General features: G+C 37.9%; 1 protein-coding gene and 1 pseudogene across 1 annotated transcript in view; both read right to left on the reverse strand.

Moving 5' to 3' along the window:
• Rfx7 (regulatory factor X7) overlaps positions 1 to 15,842 on the reverse strand; it is a 55,927-nt gene that overhangs the window by 35,690 nt on the left and 4,395 nt on the right. The gene's annotated exons all lie outside the window — the stretch shown is intronic.
• On the reverse strand, positions 2,777 to 3,434 carry LOC104851757 (annotated as a pseudogene).

The following is a 15,842-nucleotide window of genomic DNA, read 5'->3' on the forward strand; positions in this document are numbered from 1 at the left end:
AAAAAAAAAAAAAAAAAAAAAAAGCAATAAACTCAAAGAGGGGAAAAAAAAATATGAATGAAAGTTTTTGTTCCCTGTTGAGATTTGTTGAACATCAAAAGCAAACACGTTTGGCTGGATTTATGAAATGAAAACTAATAATATGCTCTATCTGTACAGCACTAAAGACCAGTTTCATAAATTTTTAAAAACTGTATTTTTAAAATTCAGCTATAAAAAAAATAAAGTACTGATAATGCTACAATATCGATGAACCCTGGAAATGTTATGCTAAGTAAAAGAGGTCACAAACCATATGACTGTTATATGAAATACCCAGAAGAAGCAAATCCATAGAGCAGTGGTGAACTTTTTAGAGCTTTCAACGATCCAAACCGGCCTCTGCAGCATGTGTGCAATAGGTTCACCACCACTGCCACAAAGACGGAAAATAGATTCGTGGTTGCCAGGGGCTGGAGAGGAAAGGGGTATGGTGACTAATCGCTCCATAGGTACAGGATAATTTCTGAGGGTGATGAAAATGTTTTGAAACTAGGCAGAGGCAATAACTGTGTAACACTGTGAATGTACTAAAAATGGCAGAATGGTGTATCTTGTGGTCTTATCATCAAAAAACTAAAATTTTTAACAGAGCTTGGTCTATCTGGCAGTTACGTCTGGAGATATGACCTGAAACTTCAAGTAATACAAATCAATATCCCTACATCCCAAGGCTTAACACTTCCATTTTCTTGAGTTGCGGAAGTTATATTCTCAAAGTGAAGAAATGAAAATGGCTCGTAGTGTAGGGAAAAGCTCAAGTATTAGCTGGTCTACTGAAAAAATTAGGTGATAATTTCACAGAAACATGAGACTAGGGACAGGGCTTTTCCTTATAATCTCAAAAGCCTTCTTTTGCTCTTATTTAGAATAGTATTTAACTTATTTTGGAACTTCCAAGGATGTAAGAGTGTATTTATACTCACCAAAAGGGGGCACAGACAAAAAACAAAAACAAAAACAGGCTAAGAAGCAATAGTGTCTTTTTAGAAATATGCAATCTCGGGGTTCTTTTTTATTTTTATTTTTAAAAAATTTTTTGGTTTTTTGAGACAGGGTCTCACTATGTAGTTGAGACTGACCTGGAACTCACTATGTAACCCAGGCTGGTTTTGAATTCACAGTGATCCTCCTGCCTCAGCCTCCCGAGTGCTGGGATCACAGGTGTGTGCCACCATGCCTGGCTTGGTGTTCTTTTTTAGTGAATTTATAAAAAAACTACTTAAAACTTCAACCTGGCCAGGAATTTAGCTCAGTGGTGCAGCTGATTGCCTTGCAAAGGCAAGGTCCCAAGTGTGATCTCCAGTGACAAACAAAATAAAACAAAAACAACAACAAAAACCAAACCAAAGCAAACAAAAAACACCCACAACCCCCCCCCAAACAGAAAACTTAAACTCTGAAACTCTGCATACACGATTCTACAATATGTCTGTTTGTTTCTCTATGTTGGGCCACAGCATCTACTCAGAAGTGTGTAATTTATACTCAGGTAATTTGCATATATTGTTCATTTAATGTTTTCTAACATTTAGGTATACCCCCCCCTAGATTGAAGATCTTATTTCACCTAAATTACATCCCGCTATGACGCAGGATCCTGAAACACCAAGAGATATCCCAGAACCCTTTTATTTTAATACTCCATTTAGTTTTTCAAATGTAGCACTATAAAGTACTTCAAGCGAAGTAGAGAAAGTAGGCACGTATCACTGTATCACTCCTTATTTCAAAGATGCCTTTTGTCACAATTGTTCCAATTTTATCCCTTTATTAGTATGTACAACAAATATTATTACTGTATGAAACAGAGTTCCATTCATTTCTCTACTGAAAGCAATTACTGCAAAGCTTTTATTATTCATATGAACAGGTTTAATGTAACACGGAATGCAAAAGATTAGAACCAATAATAAAGTACCTTAATTCCTAAACTTTAAAAAATAATAAAAATAAATAAAACAGACAGTGACCAGAAATATAGACCATTATAATCCATTACAATCACATTAAATAGAAAAGCTACCATTAAAATTTTCAGGATATGACAAATACAGTGCCAAACATTTAAAAATATTCCCCACAATTTTGTAATATTCCATGTTTTACAAAAACATTAACCAAAAGAAAGGCTTCAGTACCCCCCGCCAAAAAAAGGTTAAAGAGTTGCTAAAATACCTTAGTTTTGACCTTTGTATTCACCTTTCGATAATTCTAACAAATGAATAATATTTCATAGATAAATAATATAGGCAGTACTTCATGTAGAACTATATAAACTTTTGTTAAGTAAAACATCTGTTTTACTCTGGATCCTATCAATTTCATAATTTTCATTTCTTCTTTAAAAGGCTAATCAAGTTGTCTGCCAATACTAGATCAACAAACGTTAGATGAACTATATTTAATCCAACTTCATACAATATGAGAAATGACACCAAGTATATTTAAATAATGTCTCCTTGAAACAAATACTAATGAACGTTGTACGAAACAGCATTCGTCAATTAAAAAAAAAAAAGAGCAGCATAGGCTCCTTACTACTCAGACTCTTCACTACCAAGAATTTAAGCCAAACTTTAGAAAAATACAATGCAAGAAAAGATTCAAGTTAAAAATATGTTCGTTTGGTTAAAAATCATCCCCTTTATAATATTTATTTGTAATCTAAACTCACAACATGACCCACCAGCCTAAGGTAATCTAAATGTCATTGTATGTAGAATATTACAATGTGTTTTTCAGTTCAGAACTGGTAGAGGCCACTGGTTCACAGCAACATCAGCTCCTTTACAATTTTCTTAATAGAGTTTTAGTTTAGAAACCTCCAGCACGTGTAGTTTTCTTCAGAAACCATATATCTAAACTTTTTATAGAAACCGACATTTTGCGGTAGACAGAGTAATCTTATAACAGTTGTTTCTTGCTTAGCAAAGTAAGGGTTGACAATGATAACCTGCCAAGCTGCTTTCCTCTGCATTCGTCACTAACAACATCATCTATTCTTCCTCTCTTAGCACAGGAATGGATGAGTTTATGTTCGATTGTCAGAGTTGCTGTACCAACAATCTGTTGTAGGGTCACATCTTCCACAACTGTAACATAATAATCCCCAGATTTTTTCACATATTCAAAAGATTTCATAAACTGTTCTGGGTTGACAACTCCAGTCTCTATCAGCTGACCTAGTACCTGAAAAAAACTTCTGTTAAGTCAGCAGTACAAAGGGGCCTCAAAACCAAGCTTTCTCCAGGATGCGTTGGAGAAATAGCAGGAGAAAATGTAGCTGTATTCTGGCTCCAGTCCACTTCTCTGAGTAGACTTGGGTCACACATAGGTGTTTCATTTTTCAAGTGAGGTCCGCACAAGCCTGGCAGTCTATTTACTGAGAAGTTTTACAATTTCAAATACTGCTGCATTGTCCTAGTGGGAGTTTTTAGTAAGATACATGACTAAAAGTAGAAATGTTTGCCATAAAAATTATGTATCTTTTATTGTATTATTATTTATATACTTATGATTTAAAAAAAATATACTGTTATACTCATAGCAGCAGTGCTATAATTTTATTGACTCTTATGGATGTGAAAAGTGTTTTATGGTCCTGATTGATGATGAGACTGGGTATCTTCATATTACTTACCATGTATGTTTCAACAGAGTGGTTTTCAAATTTTAGCATTTATTAGAGTCGCATGGAAAGTTGGACAAAACAGACTGAAGGACCTGACCTACAAAGCTTCTGAGTCAGCAGGTCTGATTGAGGTCTGACTTGGACACAAGCTACTTCCCAGTGAGGCTATTACTCAAGAGACAGAAAGGTCACATCTGAAGAACCACTGTCTAAGGAACTTTTTTGTATACTTAAAATTGAGCATACTTGTCATGTAGGCTGTTTTCTCATCTAATTGTTGTAGTGCTGCTAGTATCTTCTGCTATTCTCATTTTATCTATTCATTTTGTTTTTGGAGTCCTATGACACACAGAGGCTTTTCGTTTCCAGGCAAATATATAATTCTTTTCTTTTATTCATAATTAGATGTTCTTGTGTATTATTCTTGAAATCTTTCTCTATTTTGGTGTCATGAAGACATACTTTCTTTTTAAAGGTTTCAAACCTTTGTCACATGTAGTGCTTTAATATATACTTTGTCCATGTCCTGAGACCTTGTGAAGGAAATTTCAAGGCGGCAGAGCAGTCAGACTCTGGCATGGATATCACTGGTTACTTTTGGCCAGATTTACAGTGAGAATCAAGAGCAAAACACAAAACTGAAAGATTTCAATTTGGCTAAAAAGGAATGCCATGTACAGGTGCGACCAAAGAAGGTGCCATTGTTGGAGAGATTAGCCCTGCTAAAAAGAAACCAAGCATTTTGCACCAAAATAGGAAAGATACCTTGATGGAATCTCAAGGAATCAGACAGACTCCACCACCACAGGTTCAAGGATATAATGGTATACTCTCTGGAAGACTTTGCTTTGAGAAGAGAGCACCGGTGTACCATGCTTGCACAAGGCCAGCTAGGAAGTTGTTTCCTCAGGACTCATTTCACTAATGCTCAGCCATCCAGGCACTTGAATGCTGCTATAGCCACGGTCCAAGTGGGCCCAGCTACTGCTCAAGCTGAATGCAGAGTCAGGGATGTCCAGGTGAGGCTGGTTTGCAAGCAAGCAGAATGCAACAGTTACAGGGACATGGAGGTTTCCATCAAGATTTCAAAGGAAGGCCTGGAAGACCTGGAAGCGATGTATGACAGGATCAGAGTTCCTACAGAGAGGCTGAGATGGTGATCATGAAGCTGTGAAAGTGAAGCCAAAGCTTCAGCAGAGATCCCAGCAAGCTGAGGATGCCAGGAACACAGGATATCTGCTGAGGAAAGCCACAGGCAAAACGCAGAGCCATTCACAGAGGCTAAAGGAGTGGTGCTGCTGCTGAACTACAATGAGAACCATTTCTAGGGGTGACATTTTTCCTTATAGTTAAATTCTACAAAGTTGACCACCATGTAACCTTTCTCTGGTGCACTCAGGTGAGGCAAAGGATAACAGTGATGTTCTGTCTGCCACGTGAAAAGACCCCAGGGTTCTTCTAGTAGTGATGGCAGAGGTGGGGACATCAGTTAGGAAGATCATGTTTACATCTTCCTAGTCACCATGTTTTCAACTTTTCAGCATGGAAAGAAAGGATAGTTGCTACCTTCATGCTTCCAAAAACCTGGATTTCTAGTTGGTTCTTTAGACTATAAAACTGCATCTTTAACACAGATGTATAAACATCAGCTCTTTAATGCCTGTCTTCTCCTGGTGATTTTTCCTTTTTTTCTCCACTAGAATTTATTCTCCCCTAACTTTGAAATGGCTTAAAGAACAAATATAGAAGTATTAACATGCTATAAGAATTCATTTGCTTTCTATCAGAGCACACTTTGAATATAAAGATATTAATGAAAGATGAATTTCTTCTAGGTAATGGTTACAGATTATCATCAAGTTATTTCCAATTTAAGATAACAAAATTAATTGGAAAGCTGACAGTGGTTAGAAAATTTTTTATAATTATGAAAGAGAAGCGTTACTTGGGTCTTAATGGTAATTAGGCTGCCTGAGTGCCTAGCTGGAGAAAAAAACCCGAAAGCAGTAATAAATGTTTTCTTCCCATGCTAAGGAAGGATGAAATAACTGAAGTGCTTAATGTAAAACAAAGAGAGCTGGAGGCAGAAAGATCATGCAGGTGAAATGAGCCTAGAAAACAGTAAGACCCTGCCTCAAAAAAAATAACAAAAACTTAAGAGTTAAAAAATTCAAAATCCTATAAATTAAATTGATATAGCCTTGCAATAGCTTTCTTGTTGCTGGGGCAGAATATCCAACACACACAACTTAAAATGAGGACAGGTTCAATTTGGCTCAGTCTGTGCATGGCTGACTCCAAGGCAGGAAGGAGCATCACAGCAGAAGGGCCTGGTGCAACAAAGCTGCTCAGTCTGTGGTGGCCTGGAAGCAGAACACAGGGGAAGAAAGCTAACAAGAGATACTCTGTAAAGGCCTAGGTGGGCGCCTCCTTCAACTGGGCCTTATTGCCTGACAGCGCTTTCAGTTATTAATACTGGAGGATTAACTGACAATTAACATTAGCCAGCACTGACCTCATGCAGATGATTGCTTCTGCGTAATACTAAAAAACAAAATAAAACTTGCTACTCAAATCCAGCCTCTTCACTAAATTTTTCCCCAGTAAATTAAATACAAACATGCTCTTGGTTTTAAAAATTACCTATTTCTTCTTGGTAGTGACTGAAAGTGAAGTCAAATATTACAAGATAAACCTTATCTTTCAACATAAACCTTTTAAAAGCCATGCTGTATTTTAATTAAATACTCCAAAAGAAAATGTTTTGTTTCACTTAAATCTGGGTAAGGTGAACTTGGTCACATTCATCATTTATTATGGCAAAGATCTCAGGTGAGAGTGCATGCTTTCTCCCATAAAGGAAGAAATCTTCGGATCACAAGCATTATATATATACATACATATATATACATACATACATATATATATGTATGTATGTATATATATGTATCCCTCAGTGATGTAGCACTGAGAAGCAGGGGTAGAAGAGGAGTGTCTCTTATACAGAATTACTACTTGAGTGAACTACTCAAACTTACTACTAGGAGTATGTCATCGCTCTTAGCAGTCCTCACTCTAGTATTAGTCTGGTTCTCAGGAAGCAACTTATCCTATATCCTAATGTCCCAATTCGTTTTTTGTTTCTATTCAATCACTGAGCATATTAAGAGAACTAGCTTCTGATTTAAAATACACTTGGAAAGTTTAAAACTTAGAATGAGATTATACATTGACTCATCCAGCTCTAAGTGCTCCCTAGCTCTAAGTACTTACTACCTTTCTGCCTAGCTGCTGACCTACAGCACAGACTCTCAAGAGTTACCATCATTCTTTGGTATATCCTACTTTTGCTTTCCACTGAATGGCTGTCTAATGGTCAGCCAAGATAAGAACTGACAGTAAAAGTACCTATTACTGAAAGACCAAAAATTCATGCTTTCTTCCCACTATCTGTCCTCATACAGATTATTATGGTTCCCCTAAAATGTAAAGAATGGTTCTTGGAAGAAACTTGCCAAGGAAGATCCTAACATGAAATTCAACTCAAATGCTGGGCAGGTAATACAATGAATGAAGCAGACCACAGTTAATAACAGCATTTGTGTTGCAGTGTAAGCACAGCGGGACTGAGAAGAATGGAGACTGCGTGTCAAGACTGAAAGGGGTAACTGTCACATACATCTAGCAGTTGTCAAGTGGAAATAAGAGCTCAGTGCACCAAATTTTCAAGAGAAACCAGACAACTAATTTTGTTCTGTGAACTCTCCCAATTTTGAGATAGATTAGTGTGAGCCAAACAAAACACTCCTATGGAATCGATCCCAGACTATGGATCTTCAATTTAACCTTTCAAAAAGCTGATTCCTTCTAGGGACACGAGCACTAAGATGCTTTAATATTCTGGACCAGGCCTGTTTATTATTACCATCTAGTCCATATCTAAGCTACCCTATGCTTTAAAATCCAGGATCTCTGAAATGTCTTGTACTTAGATAGAAAGCAAGCCACAACAGCAACGTGCCATGAGCCAAGTTGAAATACTTCCAGGAAGCTTATACTCCATGAAATATTCTCTTCTGCAGTATTTTTAGAGATCGTAGGTGAGAACCCAAGCACTACTGAACTTCTATACGGAAAGCCATAATAAATATACTTCTTACAGATAAGGCCTGGACTATCTTTCCCTTGTGTTTTAAAATAACTTATTCTATACCCAATTGGATTTTTAACATGGAGTAGTTAGGACCTCTACTGTGATTCTCTTTTTAGGTTTTACGTTTTGTGTTACCAACATGTGACCAGAGTTGGTTCTTAAAGTTTATCTAGTAATAGTTTTTAATGCCAACCAAAGCCGGAAAGTCTTGAGACAAATTTTTAGAGAATCTAGATTTTACAAACCATGGCTTAAGTTATTCATTTTGTTATTTTCCTCAGGAAGACAAACACTAGGCCAATGGGAATGGGAGGTGGAGACAATCCCTAAAGGGAAAATCAGTACTCAGGATCTGCGGTATGACACAGATTCAAGTTTTTAGCGCTCATTTGGCAGAGGTCCCATTAAGAATTCTTTCCTGGAAAGAACCTGCCTCACTATCCAATTATCTGAATGGTGGTGTCTGTCACCTAATCAGGAAGTGACTCTTCCTGTACCCCCAGAATGAACAGGCAGCCTGTCAACCCCACATCATTAATTTCTCCTAATTACAGTTCTAGAAAATCATCTTTTAGTCAGTTGTCATGAACAATCTGTATACTTCAGGAGAGCTCACAAGTCAGTAGGTCTGTCATGCCCTATGAAGAAGGTGCTTTAGTTAGGCTATGCTAAACCACACACACAAAAATAATACCACCACAGCTTTTAAAAGCTTAGGCTGTTACCCAAACTCTTAAAACTTACTTTTTTGGAAGAATTAGGCTTCTAATCCAATGGTCAGATTCCAGAGCCCAAGACTTTGGGTAAGTTACTTACCTTGTATGAGCCTGTTTCAACTGTGAAATGAGGATGCTAACATATTAACCTCATAGGCAAATTATGAGGACTGATCATAAACCTTTTATATGGCATAAACAAGAAATAAAACAATAAAGCAATAAAAATACAAAGAAACTATTCGTGCATACTATATTATTTTTGACAATTACTGTATTTGAAAAAAATCACAAATATTTTAAAAAAATAGCAAATATTTTCTGTTTTCCAAGTACCAGACACTGCTAAGCAATGAGGATACAAAGTCGAAGAACCAGTACTTATCTCCCAAAGCTTATTTTTAGAGAAGAAAATAATTGATTAGTATACTCATGGTAAGAGCTTTGGTTGGTGTACATGTAGAGTATATGAAAGCAGGACCCATAACAAGGGTGGGACAGGGACACATAACAGACTGGATACACAGCACACATTACTGCTAACTACCTCAGGAATACTCGATGTCACTGATGGTGAGCCTTGGGAGCTTTCAGTGACAACGAACAGCCGGCTGTGGCACATGTGCTGTAGGTTTGCCATCACTGGTCTATGTCCTAGTTTCCCCTGCAGCGAGGGGTAGCTAAGGTTGAATGAGGGTGAAATTCCTGAATGGAAGTAGGTGTCCTGAATAGAAAGACAGAGTCCTTAAAGAAAGCTTTTCCTTCTTCTCTTTTTGCTTTAACAACTGGATGAAAAAGACATGACAGGACAAAAGACACAGCAAATAAAAAAGAAGCTAAAATCAGTAGCATTTGAGTTACTGCACTACTCTGAAATGCCTAATTTTGGATGTCTCATTTGCTGGCACAAATGCTTACTTCTTTAAGTCACCAATAGCTAGGATTTTCTGTTAGCGGCTGCTAAATACATTCCCAGAAAATAAATAAATTTTGTGAAAAAGTCATCTTCTGATCTGAGTCCAAAAGAAGGAGCACCCTCACCCAAAGACAGAAACATGAGAAAGGCATAGATGGCATAAGCAGAGCACAAGGGCCTGCCAAAGGAGGAAGCCGGGTGGACAGGCTGGCACCTGTTCTACAGGGTGGGTACACCTTCCGGTTCTTGGATGGTTTCACGCAGGTGACTCCCCCACTCTTTATCTTCCACTGCCCATGCTAGAAGAAGTCCACACTCGCGACCTCAGGGTCCTATATAGTGAGCATCTGCCCTAAACAGTAAGTTCTTTGATGATAAACACAAAACTGATCCTTGACTAATGTTTAGACTTTCAGAAATGTACATTTATGCAGTTTAAGTTAATTAGAGCCATATCATCAACTTATACACTCAGCATCTAACACTTAAGCTTCCATGTGTGCTTACCGTGTGCCAGGCACTGTACACCAATTAATATTCACAACAACTCAGTGGAGTAGGTACCATTATTACTATCTTTTTTACATGGCTAAGTTAAGTTAAAATTACACAAGGTTAGACAATAATGGCAGGGCAAGGATTCAAACTAAAGTCTATTCCATTAGATAGCTAGCTAACTTTGTTCGGACCTGCTCATCCCATTCACTCGCTAGAACCCTTCTTTCCATGTCGTGAAGTGTTAGTGTCATATCAGCACTCTGGGGAAAGGTGCGCGAGTGCTTGTGCTGGTTGTCTAACAACAGGAGAGGAAGGAAGGAAGGGGTTCATCTGCACAGGGTAGAGTGGGAGGGAAGGGGAACAGGACAGAAAAAGAATAAAGATTCTTTCCTCCTAAAGGAATGAAGCACTACTCTGTTCTTACTGGCAAAGTATGAGTAATTCTAAAAAGGCTTTCAAATATTTCAGTAAGTGCATGTTCCCTAAGAGTTGGCAACATTTCTTTATACAGTATTTAAAAAACTACTATCTGTTTAATAATTGAATTTTTCATTCACTTATAAATTCATCAAATATTTATCGGCTATTTTCATGTTCTGGGTTTATTTCAATAAATATATTCCTTCATTCAAGAAGCCAAGAATAAAAATGAAACTTTTAATTACCATAGAGGTAACAACATTGTACCAATAAAGGTAAGCACAAGATATTATGGAACAGAAGACATACCAAACTCAGTCCTGAGAAATCAGTTTTGCTACAAAGGAGATATTTAAGATAAACCCCCCAAAAAATGTAAGCAGGTATAGCAAATAGTAAGATAGTTTAGACAAGAGTTTCTCAACCCCAGCACTCTGACATCTTTAAGTCTGAGGAGAGGGTTCCCATGTTTTGTAGGATGTTTAAAAAACATTCCCAGCTTCTACACAACATGGGTAGCATTCCCCCAAAGTGAAAACCAAACTAAAAAGTATTTCCAGATATTGTCAAATGTTATGGGTGGAGGGTGAGGCAAATATCACCTCTTGTTGAGAATCATTATTCCAGATCTGTGCTGTTCAGTGTGGTAGTTACTAGTTCAAATGGTTAATTAAAACTTTTTTACAAAAGTTTAAAGTTCAGTTTCTTAATCACACTGGCCACATTTCAACTGTATAATAGCCACACATGGCTAGTGGCTACCATACGGAACAGTGCATATACTATGCAGAACCCTGCTATGACCTCTGAAAGTTCTAATAGACAATGTTGCTACAGACTGAAAGAAGATTCTCTTTTCCTACCTCATTGCTGCTTACTATAGCTTACTGGTAGCCTGTGAAGGAAGCAGGGAGATGAGTACTGTTAGATTGAAAATGACCCTCTCCAAACTCTTATGTGCTCAGGGGCAGGGATTCTGGAAGGTGATTGGATCACGGGGACACTACAGCTGACTTGCTGCAGGAGGTGGGGATTGGTGGGAAGAGGTGGGTCATGTGAACCATGACCAGGAAGGGTTTATCTCCCTCACTGGCTCCTCCCCTCTCTCTCTGCTTCATGACCACCACTGTGTGAGCAGCTTTCTTTCATAGTGGGCCCTTCCACCATGCTGTTTCTGTCTTGGAGCCAGCTTACCATGGACTGAAAACAGCCAGACAAACCTCTCCTCCTGTATTGGGTACATTACTTTGTCCAGCAACAAGAAAGTAACTAAAACAATGAGATTAGACAAAAAAAAAAAAAAAAAACAAAAAAAAAAGAAAGAAGAAAGGTAGTACGAAGAGTCTGCTTATACCACTAGGTAGAGCAATGGGGAGCTAAGGTGTGAAATAAACAGAAAGCTGTTTGTGGTGGCTATATGGAGAATGGCATGAATGTGGAGAAACTAGATGCAGAATAACAGCTGTATTACCTCAAATAAGTATGATGATCTGGATTAATGCAGTGGGAGCAGGAATAGACAAAAACAGCAACCAGGGAGAAGTGACAGGACTTGGTACTTGACTAGCTGTAAAATAGGGTGGAAGAGTCAAGACTGATTTCTAGTTTGTTTGTTTGTTTTGTTTTTTTTTTTGGTACTGGGGATTGAACTCATGTCCTTGCGCTTGCAAGGCAGGCCTCTGAACCACACAGCTAAATCAGCTAAATCCCCGGCCCCGATTTCTAGCTTTTAAGGGTAGACACATGAATACAATTCAATAAGACACTATGACAGAATGAGTCTCTCAAAATGGTCATGTCTTACTTCCTGAAGCCTGTGAGTCTGTTTACACATACAGCAAAAGGCTTTCCTTCTGTGATAAAATCAAGAACCTTGAGATAGGGAGATTACCCTAGGTTATCCAAGTAGGCCCAATATACACTCAGGTGTTCTGATAAGAGTAAGACTGAGGGAGATTTGACCCCAACAGTGTCAGTGATGCAGAGTAAGAAAGAGTTGGTTGCAGCTACTAGAAGCTAGAAAAGCAGAGAAATACATTTTCCCCTAGAATTTCTCATGCCAACACCTTAGTTCAACTACAGAACCCTCAAATCATAAATTTGAATTAGCCACGAAATGTATAGTAATTTACTATAGTAGTGACAGAAAACTAACATACATAGGTACAGAATCTGTGGTACTACACAATGAGTTTGTTCTGGAAAAGCTCAGTGTGAAGTGGCTATGGGTATGCAGATGAGACTGATCAACTGAAATACAGTAGTATTTAGGTATATGGGTCTGTATCCTACAGTGGGTATAGGAATGGAAAGTCATCAATATATTAAGGTTAATCAAAACCATCACAGCTGATAAACTCACTCTAGATAAACACAGAATATACAGGAAGAAGCCCTTGAAAGAAAGTGAGAATGGATATGCCAAGACATTAGCAGGAAGACCAGGACAATGTGCTATCTAAGGAATTTAAAACATGAGACTACCAAACTGGGAGAACATGGTGGTATGTGTAAAACGGACTGTCAATAGAATTGTTATAGTTTGTGCCATCACATCCCCTCAAAGCCTCATGCAATGGTAGGATGGGCTTTTTCTGAGGTGAGTGAATCTAGAGTGTATAATGCTAGGATGTAGGGTGTGTGATTACTAAACCCCTGCACGTGAGTGACTGATACGGCACGGCCCTAATCCCTGGTAGTGTGAATAAGATAAAAGGAGCAGAAAGACAGTTAAAGCCTCTTGCTACCTTTGCTACCTTATGCAGGCCATGTTTCTCCTCTGTGATGCCTGTTTGCCATCCCTGCCTTGGAGCCAGATGATTATGGACTGAAACCTTTACAAACTGTGGGCTAACTAAACCTTGTCCCTTTTAATTTCTGGTGCCAGGTATTTTTGTTTCAGTAATGAAAGAAAAGTAACTAATACAAGAGTCCAGTGAAAAATGGTTGTCAGCTGGGGTTGAAATTATCCATTATATTTAGAAAAAGGAGGTCATGGTGTCTTTGATAAATACAAGTTTCAGAAGAGTGATATTAAAAGACATTTGTGCCGGGTGTGGTGGCGCACATCTGTAATCCCAGCACTCAGGAGGCTGAGGCAACAGGACTGCTGTGAAGTTGAGGCCAGCGTGGGCTACATAGTGAGGTGAAGATCAGCCTAAGCTACACATCAAGACCCTGTCTCAAAAAAAAAAAAAAAAAAATTGCTACTGGGCTGAAAACTAAACAAGGGGACATAAATTGAGTTTGACCAGTACTATGATTAAACTTTGACTTTCTTCTTCCAAAACAAATGAAGACAGGTAACAGCTCAAGAAGGGTTGTGGGTTTCAGGAAGACTTTTTTAAAAGATGGGGGAAAATTAAGCATTTAACTATTAATGGGAAAATTTATAGTTAAGTAAAAAAAGGAGATAATAAAGAGGCAGAAGGTTAAGTCATGAAATGAGTTCTAAGGAAGGGGTGGGATGCAGAGCAATCAGCTTTCAGATAGGCAGCTCCTGTTGGGCAAAAAGGGAAGACAAGAACTAGCAACTAGCCGGGGACTTATCTACATTACAATTTTCTGTTTTCCTCAGAGAAGTAGAAAGTGAGAACATTTGACAGTGAGAGAGGAGCTGAGTTCAGCGTGAGCCACAGAAGTCTAAAACAGTTTTCCTGGCAACAGTGGACAATAACTTATCAGGAAACCGGGTATAAGGGGCCTTATATTTTATTGAATATCTTTTTTAAAATTGAATATTTTATTGAGTAAGTTGCTGTTAAAAGCTTTTCTGCATGTGGCCACAATGGAGTACCTGACACCAGAAGTAGCTCACTCAGCTTCATCGATTCAAAATATATACCAAAAAAAGAAAAGAAAAATTAACAACTGTTTCAGAAGCTGGATAATGAAAAACCAGAGCTGTGAGACCTGAGAGAAAAAAATATTAAAATGACACGATTCTACAGAGCTCTTTCTGGACTGTGACACTGAAGAGCAACTAAGGAAAAAAGGCAAGACTGCTGAGGGGAAGACTGACATCAGCGTCTGAGGTGGCAAACGCCAGTATGGAAGAAAGACACGGATCATTAAAATCGACACAGATCTCTACGCAGATTTGGAACATACTACTGAACACTAAACTGTATATGTGTAGAGAAAAATTCTATGAAGCTGGACAAAGCATTATCAGGGATCTATAAATGAATAACACATTTTCTAGTTCTAACCAGGCAGAGTTGAGAGAACTCAGTGAACACCTGAAAAATTCAGCAGTCATGGCTGCATAATGATGCTTACAACACATAGTTAATACTCTAGCCACCTTGGCTTTTGTCTATACAACAAGAGAATTACCAAGTGATGTATTTCTCAGAATGCATCCCCACTGTTAAGCAGCTCACGACTATAGACACCAGAGGAGGGTAACATTTTAGTACAAAAACTCAATTAGTCTAGTGTAGAAGTTACTCTTGACCTGCCCTAAGCTTAAATATAAGCCCTTAAAGAGTGACTCTAATCTCATCTACAGGCATCTTTGCTGCCAAAACAAACATCAATACACTTTGAGAACAAAAATCAAGATGTTAAAAAAACCAAAAATCATAAAATTCAATGTCCAGAACTACATTAAAAATTAGATTGGCAAAGAAACAGAAAATCATCACCATGATTGTACCAAAAATCAGTACAAAGACCTAGGAATAACAAAGACAATATAATTAGTAAATGAGAACTTTAAAGTAAGCATTTTAACTATGCCCAAGGATTTTAAAGGGAGACACGAACAAAGTAAGAATAGTTTCCAATACTAAAAAGAGTGATCTAAGGCAGAAATCTAACAAATGGGATTTATAGCATATTAGACATTTTAGTGAAAAGATTACAGAATATAGGGTTGGGGATTTAGCTCAGTGGCACCATGCCCGCCTGACAAGTGCAAGGTCCTGAGTGAGTTTAATTCCCAGTGCAAAAATAAAAAATTAAAAAAAATTACAGAATATGATTAACACAAGGGCTGGTTCTGCTGCCTGCCTCGCAAGCACAAGGTCCCAAGTTCAATGCCCAGTACAAACAACAACAACAACAACAACAACAAAGATAACACAGAAATATAAAGTAGCAGTAAGTGCAGGAAAATAACGTGATAAAAACCAACACATGCTTGTGTATGTGTTTTCTAGGTATCAAACCAAGGACCTCATAAATGCCAAGACTAAGCTATATTCTCAATCCCTTCAACATATAATTATAGTGAAAACAAACTAAAATAAACAAATGACAAAAAACCAGTAAAACAGGAACAGAGGGTACACATTCAATGTGATGAAGAGCATTCATGAAAACGCTGATTAACCCTGTACTATATGGGTACCAATTAAGTGTGTATTTCCCTATGACTAAGAATAAGACAAGAAAATCCACTCTTACCATTTCTATCCAGCTGTCTTAGAGGTCTTAGTAGTGTAATAAAGAGGAAAACAA

Source organism: Fukomys damarensis, unplaced genomic scaffold (genome assembly GCF_012274545.1).
Source record: "Fukomys damarensis isolate Sample0158 unplaced genomic scaffold, DMR_v1.0_HiC HiC_scaffold_17, whole genome shotgun sequence".
In the NCBI taxonomy this organism is placed as follows: domain Eukaryota; kingdom Metazoa; phylum Chordata; class Mammalia; order Rodentia; family Bathyergidae; genus Fukomys; species Fukomys damarensis.